Consider the following 22,759-nt stretch of genomic DNA (forward strand, 5'->3'; position numbering starts at 1 on the left):
TAGAGTTTAAAGAGAGGAACATAGAAGTACACAGGTTCTAAAGGAGCAGGCAATGATAGTACAGTGTCTTTGTGGTGGGCCCCCTTGGGTATAGTCCCCCAAGGATCCCTGTACAATGCTCATCTGCTCTTATGCTGTCCTCCCCCCTTGAGTATGGGTTGGATTTATTGACTTGTCTATAAGGTATAGAACCAAACAGAACAGAACAGAATAGATGGGATGGCGTGTAATTTCCAAGACTGAGTTACAAAAAACTATAAATTCTATGCTGAGCACCCTTTCTTGTTCTCCTGCTTGCCTGTTCTATGGGAATCCAGTGTCGTGCTGTGAGCTGCCCTATGAAGAGTCTCACGTGGCAGAGAACTGACGTCTCCAACCAACAGCCACGTGGCTGAGTGTGGAAGCAGATCCTCCCTCAGTCAAGCCTGAGATGACTGCAGCTCCAGCCAATCCCTTAACTGCAAACCTGTGTAAGACTCTGAACCAGAGGCACCTGCACTCCCTACCCATAGTTATGGTACCATAATGGATGTTGTTGTTTTAAGCTACTACATTTTAGGGTAACTAGTTGGGCAACAACAGATAACAATTATAGTCTTTTTCTTGGAAAACCATTAGAATATTCTATCACAGATGCCCCAGGATGAAGCACAAAGCTTAGGGTCAGGGTAATATTGTTACTTTGCGGCCTAATTGTCCAGGAATTAGTTATACAGTATCCAGGTCTAGGTAAACCAACACTGGAAATTGCAGACACAACAGCACAAGCATCCAGAAAAGAAAAACAAAACAAGATCCTCCTTCCAGAGGGGATCTACTGTGACAACAGAATCCTCATAAATACCTGAGAAAAACAACTCTAGCAAACAGGAAGTATTAGTTTGTGATGCTGTATAAATCATGGAATAGTTCTTTTTAAAAATTTTCTTTAATTTTTAATTTTTTGGAATAGTTCTTTTTAACTCTTCAAAGAGTCCCTGCCTTCTTTGAATGCCATGGTTTCTCCTTCGATGTTTTCCTACCCTGGTCCCTTTATTTTTTTCTCCTTTCTTTTGATCTTAGCCGTTCCATATGCCACCCCTTTCTAAGAAGTAGGACGGACCAGTATGAGAATTTGGTAAAAGAGAAGCTGGAACCGGAAATGTCTGAGTTTAGTTCTGTTACCGATTGTAGAGCTTCGGGTAAGTTACTGGATCTATAAGCAGGCTGCGAACGTTTACCTTTCAGAGTTGGCGTGAATCTACCAGCTTCAAGATTTGAAGCAATGCACTGAGGGACCAAGCACACAGTAGGGACTAGATAAGTCACAGTCATTATTATTATTATTATTCCCGCTCTCATTGTTTTTAAGACTGCTCCTACAGTATCCTCCAATATATTTCATTAAAAATCCGTCTGTGTGCTATTTTTAACAGCAAAAGACGTTCCAGATCCCACCCATATGTTTATCCCAAGATCTAGAAAATTCTATTTCAGAAGAAATATTGTTACTTCGGTGCTAATGCAGAGGAAAGGCTGTTTGTTGGCATTTGCCAAGTAAAGTAGAGGCGGAATGTCCAGGAAATTTGTCATAAGGTGACCCACAAGAAGGCAGCCCCTCTGTGAAAATAAAGTTAAATATGAAATAATTGATCAATGACTCAAAACGTCTAAAAATCTTTGAACTAGGGGGCACCTGGCTGGCTTAGCTGGAAGAGCATGTGACTCTTGATTTCGGGTTCATGAGTTTACTAAAGGTAGAGAGTACTAAATCCATAAATAAATAAAGTTAAAATATACATTTTTACAAAAATCTTTGAACAAAATTCAACAATGTATATTTGGTTGCCTCCTGAGTAGAAAAAACCAGAGAACCAGAGAATAGGAAGGAAAGGGAAAATTGCTCTTAACAGTATATTTGTTGGTAGCTTTAAATTCTTTGTACTATATATAAATATTACTGAATCAAAGTGTTATTAACTAAAATGTATGCACTCTGAATGATATGAACATTGCACAATTAATCTTTCCTCTTCAGTTTTATTATTCCCAATATTTTTTTCCCATTTTAGTAGAAGAGAACATTAATTCCAAACATTTTCTTTCAAAAGTAGTACAAGGGGATCCCTGGGTGGCTCAGCGGTTGGGCGCCTGCCTTTGGCCCAGGGTGCGATCCTGGAGTCCCGGGATCGAGTCCCACGTCGGGCTCCCTGCATGGAGCCTGCTTCTCCCTCTGCCTGTGTCTCTGCCTCTCTCTCTCTCTCTCTGTTTATCATAAATAAATAAATAAATCTTAAAAAAAAAAAAAAAGTAGTACAAGTATCAGTTTTATACCCCATAGAGACAGCTTCCCCCCCTTGCAGTTTTACTTCCATTTTGACTGCACATTTCACCCAGTTTCGATCACCTGTGCTGAGGAAGGAATCCACCTCTCTTTGGTCTTTTCCTAGAGGAGAGTAAACCCTGAGACTTCCCACCATCTCCCGAGCCAACTATTTCTCATTAGCTATTGCGTTAGGCCGTTTGCCCTAGGTTTGCACCCAGGACACATCTAGAAGCATTCTTGTTCTCTCTTCACCTCCAAGATAGGCAGCTTGCTGGGACGTGAGCTGCCCTCTGATACTCTGTCCTCGTCCTTGGACCATCCCAATAGTTCCTCTTCACTGAAGAGTCAGGATAAGGAATGAGGAGGGGGAGACACACTTGACAAAACTTAAAATAGAAAAAGCCATTATAATCGTCCTGAAACCCAAATAATCAGCGTAGTTTTCAATGAGCTTCGGGTTCTTATCTCTGCTGGGTGGCGAGTGGAAATTGTGCATCTTCAGACGTGCTGAAGCCATCACATCCGACACTCAGACAAGACAAAACAAACATTTTCGATTGAGACAAAGCAAATTAACTCCCAATCAGCCAGGGCAAATCAAAGGTTTTCCACCTTTGCTAAAAAAAAGAACCAAATGAGGTCCTCGTGCAGTAACAGGTATGGCCCTTGTACTGGAGGGAGGTCTGTTGGTCTGAGATCTGTTTCCAGCTGGGTGGAGAGCTGAGAGATCCTGAGACGGGGTGACGGGGAGCCATGCGGGGTGCCAGGCCTCCAGCCTCCACTTCTTCACAGCCCTCTGCCTTGGCCCGGGAATGCGCAACCATCTCCGCACTCAGTTAGGGGCCCTGTTCCTCTTTGCCTCTTTGCTGTTTCCCACCCCACCAGTATATTTTTCCTCTTCTAGTCCTTGACCTTCCATTTTATTTTAAGATTTTATTTATTTGTTTGTTTGTTTGTTTGTTTATTTATTTATTTATTTATTTATTTATTTAAAAGAGAGAACGAGTGGTGGAGGAGCAGAGAGAGAGGGACAAGCAGACTCCATGCCGAGTGAGTGTAGAGCCCGCCTCGGGGCTCAAGTCAAGAGTCAGACTTAACCAACTGAGCCACCCAGGAGCCCCTTGACCTTTCATTTTAAATTCGTCAACCTCACGGGCTGTTTTTATTTATTTTTATTATTTTTTAAAGATTTTATTTATTGATTCATGAGAGACATGGAGAGAGACAGACACACAGGCAGAGGGAGAAGCAGGTTCCCTGCAGGGAGCCCGAAGTGGGTCTCGATCCCAGGACTCCGGGGCCAGGACCTGAGCCGAAGGCAGATGCTCAACCACTGAGCCACCCAGGCGTCCCTCTACTTTTATTTTTAATCTGGTCTCTCTTAATAGGTATGTTTTTTATTGCCCTCCTAGCTGGATTTCTGCTCATTTTACCTAACAAGCTGTGTGACTTTGGGCAAATTACCTACTCCTCTGTGCCTGCCTCTCCTTACTATAAAATGGAAATAGCAATGGTCCTCACTTAATGTGTTATTGAGAGAATTAAATGAGTTAGAAGAGTCACCTTTCTTAGGACAGTGCCTGATATGAAGAATATATGTGGCAGATGTTATTTTTATCATAAGTTTTGCTTATTTTCCTTCTTTCATTTTTAACTTTTAGCTTATTACACTTTAATGTTGGCATTATCTTAGATATTTTTCTTAATTTCTTAAGTCATTGTATTTAATTTTGTCTACTGTTAGTATTCTCTAGTAGTTTACTTCAAGTACTTAGGACTATCCTTCATTTGGGTTTTGTTGACCCTCTTTGTCCTTCCGTTTCTTCTTTTTGATTGAAGTCAATAGTGGTGATTTTTAATGACCTGTCTTCATTATGGGCAACAAGAAGCGAGTCTACAGAAGTGGTTACCAAACTTTAGTGTGTCTTAGAATCACCTAGAGGGCTTGTAAAACACAGATTGATGGCACCAGCCCCAAAGTTTCTAGTTCAGCGGGCCTGTATGGTGTGGGACCCAGATGATGCTAATGCTATGAGTTGGTGTTCACATTTTGAGAACCACTGGTCTGGACAAGTATGAATAGGGGATAGAGTCCTTATTATAATCAGGAAAAACCCTTCCCCTGCATCCTAGCCCATTTTTGCCATGCACTCACATGCTTCACTGGATTTTCTCCAATGCATTTCTACTCCCTGCTCAATATGAACTTTTTCCAGGGCCAATACCCTCCTCCCTCTGGGTATGGGTCATTGATTGGCTGAAAAGTTTGCTTATTAAAATATCATATCCAAAAAAATACATCACACCATTCTCCTTTAGAGAAAATCTGTAACTCGGTATCCATGGTAACCAAAATATATAATAATTGGTTTTAGGGAAATCTTGGCAGTTGCATTGTAGGGGAGAAGACAAGGGAACCTCATACCCAAGAACATGCAGTTCTGGCCTGACCCTTGTGGGAAGCCAACAGTAATGGGGCTCTCAGGGGTCCCACAAGAATCCAGGGATCTGGAAATCAGAGTCCTGTCACTGCTTTCAATGTATTCACCTCCAATATACTTTGGGGAGAATAATGACAGACAACTAAAAGCCTGGCAGTGGCCCATCTTTGTCCCCTCATTTTCTCCCCAGGGTAACTGTTTCCCTGTAGTGGATGCAGACAATCCCATGCAAGTTTGTATAATTTTATTACGTGTGCCTACTAACAATATATAGTTTTGTGTGTTATAGGATATTTATATGCTTTGTATCTTTTTTCACACTCTCTGATGATGATCTTTGTCTCCCCTCTACATGTCTCATCCTGTCCCCAAACCCCTCATTCTTCCAAATTCTGAGAGTACAGGGATATGGCTGGGCTGGGCTTTTCTAGGCTTTTTTCTTTGTCCCTAGAGAGTATAGGATGCTATCCTGCAAAAACTGGAATCCCTCAAAGAATACTTTATCAAATATGCATCTAAGCCACACTGGTAACTCTGACAATTCCCCTTTTTTGCCCCAAACTGCCTTGACAGCTTCGTCAAGCTGAGAGAATGATATTCCCCTGAAAGGATTCTTGCTCAGTATTAAATACTGTTCCTGTCTTCTCCCTACCTCTCACACGCTGCCACCTTGACCATGCTGCAAAGATTCAGAAAGTGGGAGGGAACGTAGCTTTCTCCAGATAGAGGGATCTCACCCTCTGCCTGATTCCAGCCATTTCACTAGCGACCCCATAACTCAGTGGGGACTAACGGTCAGTCAGAAATCCTACAGACTCATCCCCAATCTTGACTCAACTGGCCGGATATGGAGGGGACCTCTCTGCAGGAAATGGCACCCTAGCACCCAGGGGCCAGAGCTACGCAGCACCACCGGTGAGTGGTGGTGGTCCTGGCGTACGGCCTGCATTTTCCAGAAATCCTCGTCTGCATTTTGGCTGGCTGGGACCCCGGCAGTAACGTCTACAGAATATTGGGGGCTTTTGATGTCCGTTGCCAGCTAGGATTTTGGATTTTTCTTTAATAATTTCTCTATGTTTAGTCTTTTGGGGCTTTTAATTCTCTAGCCACTTCTTAGGGAGATGCAGATAGACCCATCACCCTGACCGCTACCAGTTTTGTGGCTTCTGTTGAAAATTGTCTAATGCATTAGGGAAGAAATCTTCTGTGATTGTAGCGCTTGTTCCCCGGCAAGCTGAATATCTGATGTGTCTTCGTGTTGGAGTAAGCATATGATTTATCACCTAAACTGGAACGTGTTTTTGAGAGTGACAAATGCTAAACCGCTCGAGACGCCAGCACAACAGAAGGACACTGGACAGTCTAGACGAACCAGATGCACACTCACGGTCACCCGCTGAGCGTGCACATTCCCTCCCCCAAAGGAAGCTTCCAGAGGACGCCTTCGGCAAACGGGCTGCGGTGTCACCCCTGCCAGGACCATCTGCTTGTGTTTGCAGGCCAAGGGAGCCTTGAGACTCGCTAAGTCACACCAAGTATATTTGGGCACATGTGGGATCTGTGGTCCAACTGCCTGCGTTCCTGCAGTGGAGAAATCTGTATGAATCCACGTTATAAATAGAAACTTCATTATCCGCACCGTGTGTCTCTGTCTTGGCTCAAAATGCAGGAACTTCCATCAACATTTCCTTTCTCTAAGCAAAGTGTTGGAGACTTTGACAAACATTTCTGCCTTCTCAGAAATGCCAAGGGAAAAGAAGATCTCCCATTCTCAGCGGATCTCGATCACTAGCAACTGCTCGTGCAAGGAGGAGCGCCTGACCTGGTGGGGCAGGCTGGGGGGGGGGCCAGGTGGCCGCGTTTCCCCGTGGGTCAGGGCAGTAAGAACAACGACTGGCACGTCCTGAGCGAGGGCGCTCTGCTGGGGCAGCCGCCGTGCTTGGCTGCGTTAGCTCCGGGCCAGCAGCTGAGCGCAGCCCAGGAGGCCACGGAGCGCGTGAAAAATGCACGATCGACCACAGAGAGCCCAGGAGAGCGACGGTGCTAGACACGGGCTCGCTCCGTGGGTGTCTCAGCTGAAGCCCTGAGCCCTGGTGGGGCCGCGGCGGACACCCCCCACCCGCCCTGGCCCGGCCGGGCTAAGCAACTCGCCTTCAGATCTGACCTTAAAGCCAAAGAGGAAACACAACTTCATAGGACAGTTCTGTCACATGTATTTCTGTAATGTCATCTAGCTCATATACAATCAGGAAAAATGGGGGGACGCCTGGGGGGCTCAGCAGTTGAGCGTTTGCTTTCAGCCCAGGCCATGACCCCAGGGTCCCGGGATCGAGTCCCACGTCGGGCTCCCTGCATGGAGCCTGCTTCTCCCTCTGCCTGTGTCTCTGCCTCTCTCTCTCTCTCTCTCTCTCTCTTGCTGTGTTTCATGAATAAATAAAACAATCTTTAAAAAAAAATAGTGAAAAAGGGGAGTAGTAGCATGTTAACAAAGTCCAATCAGCTCACACCCAATTTTTCCTTAGCCAGAGGAGAGGAGAACTCTAATTGTCAGCAGGAAGAGAAAGCCCAGCTTCTCCACTGGCGGCGGGAGCACGTTTGGCTCTAATTTTTAGAGTGTGAAGCAGACATCTGCACCCTCAGAGAGGCACCAGCCCCGCGCAGTTCTTGGCTCCTGGCAGGCGGGTGCTGCCCCGAGCGCCCACCACGCCGACACCCCCAGGGGCCCAGAGGTCTGCTTCCCCCCACGCTGTCTCTGTGCCATCCGGCACTACTGTCTCCTGTTTTCAACTGGTTCAGAATCTTGACGGAAGGAGGAGAAGTGAGGGATTTGATCCTGCTCAACTTTTTTTTTTTTTTTTTTTTAGGATTTATTTATTTTAGAGGGAGTGTGTGAGCAGGGGAAAGGGCAGAGGGAGATGGAAAGAACCTCCAGCGGACTCCTCATGGAGCACGGGGTCCCATGCGGGGCACGATCCGCAAACCCTGAGATCATGACCTGACCTGAAACCACGAGTGGGACACACAGCTGACTAAGCCACCCAGGTGCCCCTAGATCTTCCTCACCTTTAACTCTGTGGACTCTGGTACAAGCAAAGTTCAACCCAAATCTTTTTTTTTTTTTTTTTTTTTCGACCCAAATCTTCACTTACGGATGGCCAAACAGAATTCCATCACAGCAGTCATCACGGTGACACAACACGCATTCAGAGAGTGTTCGCTGTTTGTCAGGAATGTCCTAAGAGTATTACACGGTCTTACACGCTGAAGGGGATCAGCATATGCCATCCCAAAATATGCCTCTTTGACAGGATTATTTTGAGCTAAAGGCATTTGACTTCTTGAAATCCCTTATCTGCCTAAATGCAGGGCCTCCCAAAAGAACTCAATTGTCACAAATCCCCTCCCGGGAGTCACTTTAATAGCTTCTGGGAGACAAGAAGTCGGCACCACACCCAGACACACATTGTCCCAAACTATCTATCTCCCATATATGCCTCCAAGGACCCATTTATCTTTCCAAAAAGCCATTTGTTCTTCCATACACGCCCTTTCCCATCCTTTCCCCTGCTCAGTTGAGTACAGAGACCTCAAATACTAACCACTCCTTTGAGTTCCTCATCTCAGGGTGCTCCACGTGTATGCGGTGGACATGCTGAGAGACTGTTTTCAAGTTAATCTTCTTGTCTGCCAATGCACAGGCCCCAGCCAGAGGGCCTAGGAGAACAGAAGAAAAAATAATTTTTCCCCCTCCCCTACAGCTTGTGTACATTAACTCATTTAATCACCACAACCCCATGAGGTAGGTGCTTTCAGCGGAGGCATGAGACCTGGAAAGGTTAAGTGATTTAGCTGAAGACACTGTTATTGCAACGACATACCCTGGAGAAAGGCCAACGTTTCAGAGTTGGAATGACAGCGCTGGGGGGTTGGGGGTAGGGCTGAGCAGATAAAAGGAAGAAACAACAACCTGGAAGATGTGTGAGGAAACAGCCCTTCAAGGTCAGGTATTCTATAGGTGCGAAAAGGAGGGTTTTTAAGAACTGTTTTTGTGGTTTTTCACCTGAAGCGAGTATCTGATTCTAACTGCTTGACATTGTTTTGAAGCTCAATCAATCGTTGCCATGCTACACAGAGCAGAACTTTTGGATTCCATTTTATGTTCATCTGTATGCTAGAATCGATCCAAAATTATATTTTGGGGAGAACTTCGACCTTCTGCAGGTATTTTTCTATATTCACCTCAAGTGGAGCAAAGATGACAAAGGCCAGCATAGGAGCACATATATTTGGATGTATATTTGTTCTGTGCCCCACCCAGTTACTCTTTCTTCTTTTATTTAAATTCCAGTACATTCTACACGGTCACGTTTACGTATCATTGTAAGTAGCTATCAATCCTATCATTGTAAGCAGCTATCAATCCTTTTTTTGAAGATGATACACAAATAAATGGTAAAAGAAATATAATTTAAGTACATTGCTTCAAATACATATCTTCAAATATAAATCCAATTAGTAGTGTAAATACTCACATAGACCCACTGAAACTTCCAAAGTTTGCGTAAAAATTTCTTTCCATTGAACAACTGAATTACTACCGATGAAGGTGCCAGCTCTTAACTTAAAAACCACATTTAAAGCCTTTGCACTGAATATTTTCTTCTCCGAAAACAGGAAAATTTTGCAACAGTCACCTTTCCTGAGGAGACAGTATCACCTTGCCAGTAAGGTTTAATCTATCTTGAAAAAAGAAAGTTGCATGAGCATTTTAAATGCACTATTTCTAAATCCAGGGATATCCAACTTCTTTGCAGGAATGGCCAAGACAGAATGAGTCATCCTCTCCAGTTGGTTTCCATTTAACAAAGGATTAAACTTCCCTCATCACTTCAATCAGCTTTATACACGAAAACACATTTTCCGCTCTTAGATTATAAACTCTTCTCACCGAAATGGTAAGATTGGAACTTATGGGCACAGGTTCAACCATTTTCACAAGTCCCAACTTTGTTCTTTAAATGAAACATGAAAGGATTTTTCTCATTATTAGATAAAACACCTAAGTTTGTTTCCCCAAGAAAGAAGAGTCAGAAAGAAGATCTTGAATGCAGGCAGCTTATTTGGGTGGAGATCCTAGGACATAGGAACAAGGGACCAAGGCATATGAGTTCAAAAAGCAGAAAAATCCAGTGTTCATAACCAAAGTTCTCACCATGGCAAGAGGAGCTCAATTCATCAGGACATATTGAGTCCTGGGAAGCATCATGCATAGATCATGCTTCTCAGAATTATTTTCCCAAGGGACAGGGGGCTGGAGCTTCCACCTCCCACCAATGTAAGGTTGTCCTAGAAGTGAACTCACCTGTATTTTTGGGTTCCCTGGTATGAGAGAAGGATTTCAGGCAGAAAGATGAAAAATCTGGCTCTGACTTGAAATGAGAAGTGCAAATTCAGCCTCAGTTTGCACAGAAGTATACACTTTGGCTTCAGCTGAAACCAGAGGAATGTGTTCTGGAGTGTGCTGGAGGTATCTAATAAAACTACCCAAATGAACCACACTTCTTGTGCAGTGCCCCTTCCACAGTCTTTGGGCTGAGCTTATGACTCCTCTGATAGAATAAAACAGAACTGATACTATGCTTGTTCTGGGACTAGCCCTCAAACGACCCAGCAGCTTCTGCTTCCTACTTTCTGGAACGCAGTCACAATAACTTAGAGCTCAATGTAAGGACCATGTGGCAGGAACTGATATCTGGCTGAGAGGTCTGGCTGAGCTCCTGGTCAAGCCTGCAGATTACTGAGGCTGTCCCAGTGACCCTGGACAACACCATGTTGGGAAGAACTACCCAGGGAAGCCACGGAATTAGAAGCCACACACAAAAAATTAGTTTTTGTTCTAACATTTTGGGTTACTTACTTTGTTCACAGCAATCAATAATTAAGATACCAGTCAAGAAACCTTAAAACAAATAGGGTTGTCAAAGTCCCTAAGAAGGATAGCTTTGTTTTCCATGACATATCCATAAGAGAACTGAATTTTCCTAGCTTTGCCTACTCCTCACCAAGCCACATGGCAACCCTATCATATCCCTGACCATTGGTCATGGCTCTGAAGGATTTCAAGTAATTCTAATGCTGCTGACAGGAAATGTTTTTGATATCTTTTGCCAAATGATATTGCTGAGTAATATAGTGTGAGAAATCTTCATGTCTACTCTAAGCTTCCTTCCCAGTGTGATTGGTTATGGGGTTACCAGATTTATGCGATGCTCACTCAACAAAATAGTCATTTAAAATTCACTGAACTGGGATTCCTGGGTGGCTCAATGGTTGAGCGGCTGCCTTTGGCTCAGGTCATGACCCTGGGGTCCCGGGATTGAGTCCCACATGGGGCTCCCTGGATGGAGCCTGCTTCTCCCTCTGCCTGTGTCTCTGCCTCTCTCTGTGTGTCTCTCATGAATAAATAAAATCTTTAAAAAATAATAAAAAATAAATAAAATTCACGGAACAAATATTTATTGAATACTTACTGTGTGGCAAGCCCTGTTGGAGGCACTGCTATTATAATAATGGACAAAACAGACAAAGATCCCTATCCTCTTGGAGAGGGGAGATTGACAATGAGAATTAATACACGGAATATAAATATATAATATCTAGATAGGGTTAAGTGTTGAAAAAAACTGAAGGAAGAAAGGAGAATAGAGAAAATGTTTAAAAATAGTTGTTAAAATTTTAGATTGAGTGACCAAAAGGCGGCCTCACTGAGACGGTGGCACTTGAGCAAAAGCCCTTAGGAAGAGGGAACCACAAAGGAATCCAGGGGAAAAGCAGACAGAACAGCAAGTACAAACCTGAGGCAAGACTGTTCCTGAAGTATGCAAGAAACAGTCATGAGGTCATTGTGGCTGGAGCTGGATGAGCAAGAGAATAGTAGTGAAGAAGGTCTAGGAGCTAATGCAGGCCTGGAACACATAGAATCTTTCAGAAGTCAGTGGAGAAATTGAGCAGAGGATGGATATGATCTAAGTTGCAGAGGATTATTCCGGCTTCTGTATTAAAAGTAGAATGGGAAAAAAAATAAAAAAACATAAATAAATAAATAAAAGTAGAATGGGAAAGAGGACCCAAGAAGCCTCAAGAAAACCAACCGACCCATCACGCCAATACCAGCTGAGAGGAGGCAGACTTATTCCAGACTGGTAATAGCATGAGGGGTGAGAAATGGATCGATTAGACAGATTTGGGCTATTATTGAAAAGCGAGTCAGACAACGGAATTTGCCGACACTTCAAATGTGAGATGTTTTTAATACAAGAGAGGGGTATGAAGCATTACTCCAAAGTTTTGGGCTTGGCAAATGAAGACTTACATTTCCATTGACTGAGACAAGGAAGTGTGAGAGTTTGCATATAGAGTTTAGTGTTAGACACATTAATTTTGAGAGGGAACTAAAGAGGTTGAGGAATTTTAGGCAACAAGCCTGGAATTCAGGATAGAGGTTTAAGCCAGAGATATAAATATGGGAGTCATCAGCATAGGGTGACATTGGATAAAAAAATTATGAAGAAACTGCATATAGATAGAAAAGGAAGTGTTCTTAAGACTAACTACAGGGCATTCCAGAATATAGAGATTGGGAGAGGGAGCATGTAGAGGGAAAGAGATTGAGAAGGAACAAGCAAAGCAAAAAACAAACCCACAAGGTGCAGGGGAGCTAGGAAACCAAGAAAATGTTTCAAGGAGGAAAATGTAACTGACCCTATCAAATACTGCTAAGAATTCAGGGAAGATGAGGCAGGAGAGACGGTTATTGAATTTAGCAATATGAATTGCACTGGTAAAAATCATAGTTTTCGTGGAGCAGCGACGGTAGAGACCTACTGGATGGAGTTCAAGAGAAAATGGAAGCAGAGAAAGTCAACCTAGAGAACTATAAAAAGTTTTGTTTTATAAAAGAAGCAAAATGAGGCCGTCGCAGTTAAAAATAATAATAATAATAATGGGCGAAATAGTAGTAGTTGGTATGGTGATGGGAATGGTCCAAAAGCGAGGGAATAGTTATGATCCAAGAGAATGGGTGAGGACTGCTGGTATCATGCTTTTAGTGGTGAAAGGGGATGAAAGGGAGCGTGTCAGTGAGAGGCTGGCCCCAGCTGAGAGTCCGGACGTGCAAGTGCATCCTTGGAGAGAGCCAGTAGAGCGAATGGAGACATGTGCATGAGGTGGGAGAGTCCATCAGAGTCCTCTGAAGGCTTCTACTTTGCTAATGACATAGGAACCAAGGTCATGAGCTAAGAGTGATTATGGTAGAGAAGACCTTCCTTGGAGGCTTGAGGCTCAGAAAGTATGAAGTAGTCACCAAGGAAAGTACGGTCGGGGGATATACAGTATTTTTTTTTTTAAAGATTTTATTTATTCATGAGAATACACACAGAGAGAGAGAGGCAGAGACACCAGCAGAGGGAGAAGCAGGCTCCATGCAGGGAGCCTGACGTGGGACTCGATCCCAGGTCTCCAGGATCACACCCTGGGCTGAAGGTGGTGCTAAACCCCTGAGCCACCTGGGATATACAGTATTATCGCAGAGGGACAATGTCACCTACTTGAGGAGCAGTGGCAGTGACGGCAAGTGGGAACAGTCGGCGCTGGCCGTGGGCTTCCCTTCCCTTCAGCTGCGGAGGTGCAGGAACAGCAGAGTTGGGTTTAGCCAGGGTGTGTTCGGCTAATCGCAGCGTCATCGCCCCCCACCCTACCCCCACCCCACCCCCTTGCCTCCTCATGGAAATATTAGCTATTTTCTCCCTAACAGATACTGTTCAGAGGGCTTGGTGATTCTGACTCAGCTTTCAATACTTCTCCCAATGATGTCTTGCAAAAGTTTTGTGTTTTTGTCACTTACTTTTCTTCTTCCCATCCCACAATTCATATGTTTTTCTGTTTTCGATGTTATGAAATACAGTTGTATTGTGACTAATTTCCCAAAAGGGGCGAAGACAACCGTGGAGGGAGAGATATAACTGGAGGCTTCGCAATATCTCAGTAATGTTAGATACCATCTATGCAGCACCTTTTGACGCCCCAGGTACCTAACATACATCTCTAATCCTTTCCACAAGTTTCCTCATTTTAAAGGAATGGAAACTTAGAAGGTAAAATGAGTCCCCCAGCTAACAAACACCAAAGCTGAGATCCAAACCCTGGTCTGCAGGTTCCCCAGGGCTGACTCCGGCCGCTCCGCCCTCTGGCCCTTCCCAGCCAAGCCAACATCAAGCTTGCCTTGTCCTGGCTCCAACTGCACATATTTGAATGCCGCGGAGTGGGCTCGCCCAAAGAGCTTTAATCTAAGGTGCTGTTTCTGGCCTTTCTTCCCCCCCAGACACCAGACCTCATCTGCTCCTAATCTTGAGACAAAGGTTATAGTTGTCATGTTCCAAATGCTGAATTTTACCTGTGTTCTCCCGTCCAATTTTAAACCTCTAGATTCATTCCTCCGTCTTTACAATACCTTGGTGCTGTTGACATTTGGGGCCAGGTAATTTTTTTCTTGTGGAGGCTGGTCCTGTGCATAGCAGGCTGTTTAGGAGCATCCCTGACCTTTATGTACTTATGATGCCATTAGCACCCTCTCCCCAACTGTGACAACCAAAAATATCTCCACATCGGGGCACCTGGCGGGCTCAGGTGGTAGAGTGTGTGACTCTTGGTATTGAGGTTGTGAGTTCAAGCCGTTCACTGGGTGTAGAGAGAAGTTAAAAATAAAGTGATGTGTGTGTTTGCTTTTTTTTAAAAAAAAAACCTGTCTCCAAATATTGCCAAATGTGCTGTGGGAGGCAAAACCGTCCCTGGTTGTGAACCACTGTATTAGAAGTAAAGATTACATAGGAATTAGTTTCATTTCTTTAAATTTTATTTAAAGTTTTGCACTGCCACTTTATCCATAACAAAAGATAATTTATTTTTGTACTTTTTTAGATTGTTTTTTGTTTTGCTTTTCAGAAGACAAGTTACATTCTCTGTAACTTTCCAAGAACTCCTTGTTTCAACATCATCACCCCAGGCAGAATTAATTTCTTTAGTCCCTAGTCCCATTATATTTTGAAATAAAAAACCTGTAGTAGTGTTTACCACAGTCTATTAGGGCCTTCAAAGACAAAAACGAAAACAAAAAACCCCACACATCTATCTCCAACTATCATCTCTTTGGTGACATAGGTTATATAACATTCATTTTGTGTCTCCAGCGTTTACAAAAAACCCTATCATATATGCATTTGCTTAACTTGTTCATTCAAACTGTATTGCAAGGAATTCCATGTACTGACATTTTAAATGATCTATGCCTACAGAATGTCCCTTTATGGGGTCTTCTGACCTACATGCACATCACAGTCCTGCCACCTAGTGGCCAATTACCCAAACTGTAGTTGCAATACCTAGCATGGAATAAACCAATATGCGGGGTTTCTCAAACATTTAAATTCCATTCGAAATCGTAAGGTAAAGAAACTTCTAAACTACTTTTACACATATACACTTTTAAACTAATACAATTTTCCAATTTTTAACGTTTTGCTCTAAGTTAGTGAAATTAATTCACATGTATAAGGTTTTAGCTCCAATTGGAGCAAAACGTTAAAAATTATATATATATATATATTATATATTATTACATATAATATATATTGGAGCTAAATTATATATATATGTAATTTTATATTATTTTATATATTATATTTTTTATATATTATATTTATATTACATATATAGTTATATATATAATTATGTATATTACATATATACAATTTTTATTTGCAAATAAGGAATCTGTAATGTCCACATTACCCTGCTTTGATTTTATGCAATATTCTTTCCCAACAAAGCTCAAATTCCTGCTTTTTCTCTTAGACATCTCTCTCTTTGAAGAAGAGTCTAAGCCATTCAACAAAACACCTACCAGGACACCAAAGTTGGCTAAAATCAAGACATCAGGACAAATTCCTTATCAGCTGATAAGATCCATCATCTGATGGGACCCAAAGCTGTTCCGCAATTTGGACTGAAATAAAGTTTTTAACCAGTAGGTTATTAGTTTGGTTACAGGGTTGACTGATTCAGTCGAATCAATCCATCAATTCAACTAAGTAAGTTGGTAGAAAATTAGTCTAAATATTAAAATATTTAACATTTTATTATGAAGAAGCATTTTCATTCTTGATTGAATGAACCTCCTAACTCATTGCCTTCACCAATTATGATTGGATACTTTCAAGTGTCTCCTTTATGCATTATTCTACTGTTATAGTAACGATAATACAGTTAACTAATAACACAAACTGAATGGGGAGGAGAATAAGAATGGAAAGAGGATGAGGGATAAGGGTTGGCAATTCAGTTTCAACTTTATTACTTAATATTTAAGATATCATAAACCTATTACTATTTCATATTTGCGAGTTAACAAAGTATATTTGCTTTAGCAGGAAGGCATTATCAAGTATCTCTAAACTCTGCTGGATTGTTTTGTCACATATCTCTATTTTGTTGAAATCACTAACATACTTTGAAGCCAATGAGGCATATGTATAAACTCTCAGATAATCTCTTTATTCCTAATATTAACCCTTGATACATCATTGATTTGCAAGATAAAATATTTATTTCCAGTACTGCAAACTCATGTGTGGCATGACCCTATCTCTTTCCTCTCAGATAAATTTTAAATGTCTGAAGTTCACGAGATTACTTAGACCATTCTTCACTGTATAGATGGAAAAACTGAGGTTTGGGGAGGCTCTGAGCCTCCCCCAAACTAACTGAGCTAATTGTAGCAGATTGATCTAGAACTCCCAGTTTCTGAAAGAATAACCACTAGCCCCAAGGCCAACACACCATGAAGAGAATTGCAAGGTAAGCCTCTCAGGACCGAGGCCATGATGCATCACTAATTTGCAGGAGTCCCAGCCTAAGTCATTCTTTCTGTCACAAACTCTTAATCCACAAACTGTATATCCTCTCCACTCCCCTCTCTTGCCAAACCCTTCCAGTGTGTCTCCTGTGACCCTAATCTGAATAAGCAATTCCTGTTTCTTCAAATATTTATTCCCTTCACCTCCTTGGCTTACTTGAAACCTACCTGAGCCCTGAACAAACATTAGGGCCAAGAGTCAATTATATTGAGTTGATGGAGGTAAGTGTACTCCTTGCTCCTCCTTGATACTTCCAAATTATCTCACTCCTTCCCTCCTGAAAAAAAAAAAAAATCAGTTCTTTTAACGCTAATGTCATTTGGATAGATGACTGTTTCCTACACCTACTTACACTCTTTTCCCAACCTCCTGGTCATACTTCCGCTTTCACTAGTCTTCTGTTCCCAGCAGTCTTCCATTCTGATTTCCTTTCTTTATCCCTGGTGGTTTCAATACCTAAGTGGATGCCCCATCAAAAAACCCCAGCTTCTGGAGACCCCGGATCGAATCCCACATTGGGCTCCCGGTGCATGGAGCCTGCCTTCTCCCTCTGCCTGTGTCTCTGCCCCTCTCTCTCTCTCTCTGTGACTATCATAAATAAATAAAAATTAAAAAAAAAAAACAGCTTCCTCAATTTCTTGATCTCTGTATTCCATTGCCATTTTGGTCTACTTCAGTCACTTATTTTACAGTCACACCCTCAACTTTCACATCTCTTAAAAAATACAAATCTTTTTGAAAATTTCCTACTGAAGCATTTAACTCAACTATGGCAGCTTCCTATGTATTCAGTGGGCACAATTACTTCCCTACGACCACACAGTTCTTCAGTGATGTGTGGACATCTGATCCTCTCCTCCTCCCACTTTCTTATTATCCACCAGTCCCCTCCTGTCATCACTTCCCATCTTGTTTGGCAGATTCCGTTACCATCAACCTGCTGCCTCTTTGCAAATACTTCCAACTCTCAGTTCTGTCTCTCCCTCAGTTGAGCTCACGCTACAAAACCCCAATCCATGTATGAAATCCTCTTGTTGCAGACTTTCTCCTGGTTTACACAGTAGTGTTAGTGACCACAGATCACATCATCACGTAACTAGTTTCGCTCTCATAATCTCAGGCCACAATTTGAATCTTGCTATGAACCAGAAATCTTGCTATATTTCTCTAATAATTTTGCTTTTCTGCTCCCCAGGATGATCATATTGATCTGGATCCTCTTCCACTGACCTTCTTCTCCACCTCTTCCACCTTTATCTCTCAGCAGGTATCCTTGCTAATAACCTACTGAGAATACTGAACTATCAGATGGACGTGTTCTCATCCTCCCATAACTAAATCCCCAAGTCCACCTGCCACTGAACCATCACCTTTCCCATCGCCATTAAACTAGGAGAGATCAAGGAACATATCAAACTATGGGTGGAAATTTCAGAGTTTGAGGCCACTGGCCGTAAGGGGTAAGTTAGTAATGCCAGTTAGGAGGATGGTAGGGATCCCTGGGTGGCGCAGCGGTTTGGCGCCGGCCTTTGGCCCAGGGCACGATCCTGGAGACCCCAGATCGAATCCCACATCAGGTTCCCGGTGCATGGAGCCTGCCTTCTCCCTCTGCCTGTGTCTCTGCCTCTCTCTCTCTGTGACTATCATAAATAAATAAAAATTAAAAAAAAAAAAAGGAGGATGGTGAACTCATGATCTGTACAAAATGGAAAGGCTTCGGTGGGGTGATACATGATCCAAGTTATGTTGTAGGTTAGGGGTCAGCAAACTATAGCCGTGGGCCAAATCTAGGCCACTATTTCTATAAGTAGAGTTCAGTTCGAACACAGTCCTATCTCGTCATTTGTGTTCTTGTCTGTAACCATATGACAATGGCACAGCTGAATAGTTGCCAGTTGCCACAGAGACCGTATAACCCACAAAGCCTAAAATATTTACTATGCTTCTCTAGAAATTTACCAGGTCCTTTCTAGAAGGATAACTCTGGCAGTGGGATGAAGAATAAATAGTAATGGGGGGGGGTGATTAGGAGCATGGCAAATATTTGGAAGGAAATTGTATCAGTTCAGTAAGAATGAAAAAGACTTGGTGTAGGCCAATGGACGTGGACACAGAAAAGAAAAAAAGAGACAGACATTTTGCGTGTAGAATCAGGATTAGATAAACAGGGGATAAATTAAGACAGAAAGAGGTTAAAAAAAAGTGAACCCACATTTTCTATTTTCAGTGATGGGGACAGTGGTAGTGTTTTCAACTGTGGTGAAAAGAGGCAAGAGAAATGAAAATTTCCAGGAGAAATAACAATGGTCAATTTAGACAAGTTCAATACCTACAAAAAATATATACATAGAGCTTGCCGAAATTATCCCCAATCTGATCTCGAAGGCTAATGGAGTTATGGAGGTCACTGGTCTATAACTGGTAGCTGGTGCAATGGCAATTGATGAAATCACTTTGGAAAAAAAAAATAACAACAAAAGTCTCTTAAAAGCTTGTATTCAGGAACTGAAAACTTAGGTCCACACAAAAAATTTGCACACAGATGTTTATAGCAGGTTTATTTACAACCGCCAACACTTGCAAGCAGTATGCCCTTCAGTAAGTGAAAATGATAAACTGTGGTACACCACGAAAATGGTGAATATTATTCAGCACTAAATCAGAATGAGATGTTAAACCAACAGAGACACGGAGGAACCTTAAATACATATTACTGAGTGAAAGAAGCCAGTCTGGAAAGGCTACACCACCATATGATTCCAACTATAACATCCCAGCAAAGACAAATCTATGGAGGCAATAAAAAGGTCCATGGTTGGTAGGGGTTGGTGGGAGAGGAAGGAATAAACAGAACACAGAGGGCTTTTAGGGCTGTGGAAATATTCTATATGATACGGTGTGGTAGATACAAGTCAGTATACGTCTGTCCGAACTCATAGCACAAACAGCATCAGAAATGAACTTGTAGGGATCCCTGGGTGGCGCAGCGGTTTGGCGCCTGCCTTTGGCCCAGGGCGCGATCCTGGAGACCTGGGATCGAATCCCACGTCGGGCTCCCTGCATGGAGCCTGCTTCTCTCTCTGCCTATGTCTCTGCCTCTCTATCTTTCTCTCTCTCTGTGTGACTATCATAAATAAATAAAAATTAAAAAAAAAATGAACTTGTAATGTAAGCTGTGGATTTGGGGTGGTTATGATGTGTCAATACAGGTTCATCAATTGTAACAAATGTACGCTCTGGTGGGGACGTTGAGAATGAGGGAGGTTATACAAGTGTGGGAGTGGAGAGTATATGGGAGATCTCTGTACACTCCCCTCAACTTTGCTGTGAACCTAAAACGGCGCTAAACAATCAAGATTTAATTCTAAGAGTCTGTATTTAAAAGGTAGTTAAAACTGTCATTATACACAAAAGATTAGCGAGAAGTTAACATCGATTAGCTGAATCTAGATATATCAAAACAGGTAAATCTCAAATAATGTACAGTAAAGGCAAGCTACAAAGAATGCTATGATTCCATAATTGTGAAGTTTTAAAACATAGAATAACACACTGTATATGGATATAAAATGCGGAAAAGTAGATCAATGATAATACAAGTTTAGAATAGGAGAATCAATGGGAGGGAAAGAATAGGAGATTAGCTTTATTTGCTATGTTATATTTCTTTTTCGAAGAAAGCTTGCAGTAAAATACACCAAAACAGAGAAAGGGGTGTGTGCATTGCCAGGAGAAAAATTAAGAGGAGACAGTAGGTCCTGGACATCAGAAAAGGAAGGAGATATGTTTTCAAAAGAACGACGTAAGACAGGCCATCCAACTCTAGAGACAAGTCAAGCGAAATGAGGATTAAGAAACTCTATTATCAGTCAGAAGCCCAACGGAGTTTCAGCAGAATAATGGAGGTGGGAGCCAGATGGTGGGGGGTGGAGAGGGGAGACTTGGCACCAAAGAAGTGGAGGCAGTGAGAGCAAATGGCTCATTCAAAAAAAGTTGGCAAGGAAGAAAAGAGAAAGATATAATACAGCAGTTTGAATGAGAAATATTTAACGTGTCTGATGCTTCAATTTCAGGCAGGTGGGTACTCAAATAACTCAACATTTTTTTGCAAAACATTGAGTCCTTACATTTTCAAAAATAAAAGACAGAAATAAGTATCTTTTTTTTTTTCCTTAAGAGAATACCTGCAAACCATCTCACATGTTAATGTGGCAATAAAATGACATTAAGAACTTGGTTCAAACCACAAATAACGTGAACAGGGGAGTTGGAAAAGAAAAGGGGAGCCTTGAGACGTCGGGGTTTTCCAGGTGTGCAGCTCACCCAGATTCCCACAAAGCAAGCACCTATGTTCATGCAATCACCCAGTCCAGGAGGCGGCCTTCAGGCTTTCAGATGTAGAGACTTGATCCCATCATACAATTAGCTTCTCCAGAAGCAGATCCACGCTGCCAAAGCTCATCACAGACTGCTGTTTGAGCCACTTTACTTATTTATAAGGAGTGTAAGTGCCAAGCAGTCTAGATAGAGCAGTCTGACCACCGAGCCCAAGTATCACGAGGAAGTTGGGGAAACGAGGAAGCAGAAGGAGGATTGAGGTTTGCTGGAATGTGTAATGAAATCTGGCTTCCATGTGACGATAGCAATATCCCTGTCAAGTGGCTTCTTAATCCAGCCTCACGGAACACCCTTGCTTGCTCTAGGTGAAGGCTGCTCTTCTTGCAAATTTCCTTTTTCTGCACCTTTATTTCTAAACACCCTTCTCCTAAGGTACATACAACCATTCCTTACAGTGTTAATACCTTTCTGCCCGGCAGAAATCAGCTTGCACAGATGTAGGGATAGAAAACAACCTCCGTAAGCTTATTCTGCTTTTCTTTGCGCTGCATGCACTGCACTTGCCACTGGTTCCAGCTTTCAGAGTTCTTGGAGGGGCCTAGGATCACCTCCCCATGGAAGGTAACACTTCATTTGCAGATACGAGTCCATTAGCACATGCTGAAGGGCAAAGTCCGCGCTCCCTGAATCCCTCCCAGTCATGCCTACACCATCTTCATGACTGTGACTTAACCTGAGGACACCTCAATATATAATACAGGACATAGAATTTCGTTAGGTCATTTTTATTCAAATAAACTCACCTTGTGACCTAAATTTATTTGTAAAAGATATTTTTATATTACCTACCATTACTTAGCAACCCAGGCTATCCTTGGCAGAAGGAAAAATAATAAGAGAATAATAGAAATAACAGGCTTCAATAGTTTGTTTCACGACTACTGTCCATCTGTATATGCCACCACTGGTTATCGCAGCTGCTAAAACAGGACATTCTGGTCGGCCCACACAGAACACCAGCACTGCTCAGATTCATCAGACCCTGATGTGAATGCTGGTTCCACGTTCTTAAAAAACTTTTAAAAAGTTGTAGAAAATACAAATTGCTTATGTTGTTAAAAGGAACAATAAGCCCCAAACAGAGTCACTTGCTAAGCCCCACCAACTTACTATCTAACCTTCGGCCTCCTCCAGGAGTGGGATTTTAGAGCAGTTTGGAATTTCCTGGTCAGCACTAGTGAGGTAATCAGCCTGATAAGACCCCCTGGCCTTCCCCAAAGGGAAGGTAATTTTTCCTGAAATAAAACACTCTTTTGACTTTCTTGTCTCACCTTCCCACCTATAAAAACTTTCCATTTTGTGCAATTCCTAGATGGGATGGTGCCTGATTCATGAATCATGGAATAAAGCCAATACAGCTTACTCAGTTGAACTTCTTTTGTTTTTTGTTTTTTTAACAATATGGAATGTTCCTTAGGATAACCTCCCTAAAATGAGACTAATTTCCATGGAAATAATCTGGCAAGTCTTTCGTGGAATTCTAGAAGAGTTCTAATGGTGCAATAAAGGGCTGTATCGTTAAACGATTTACTGCTGTGTAGGTGGCAAGTTTTGAAGTATTTTCTTAGACATAAAGGTATAGTTCTTTTGGACTTAACAACAAAATGTTTATTTCGCACAGCTCGGTTCATTCACTGTGCACTCTT

This window comes from Vulpes lagopus, chromosome 13 (assembly GCF_018345385.1).
Source record: "Vulpes lagopus strain Blue_001 chromosome 13, ASM1834538v1, whole genome shotgun sequence".
Lineage (NCBI taxonomy): Eukaryota > Metazoa > Chordata > Mammalia > Carnivora > Canidae > Vulpes > Vulpes lagopus.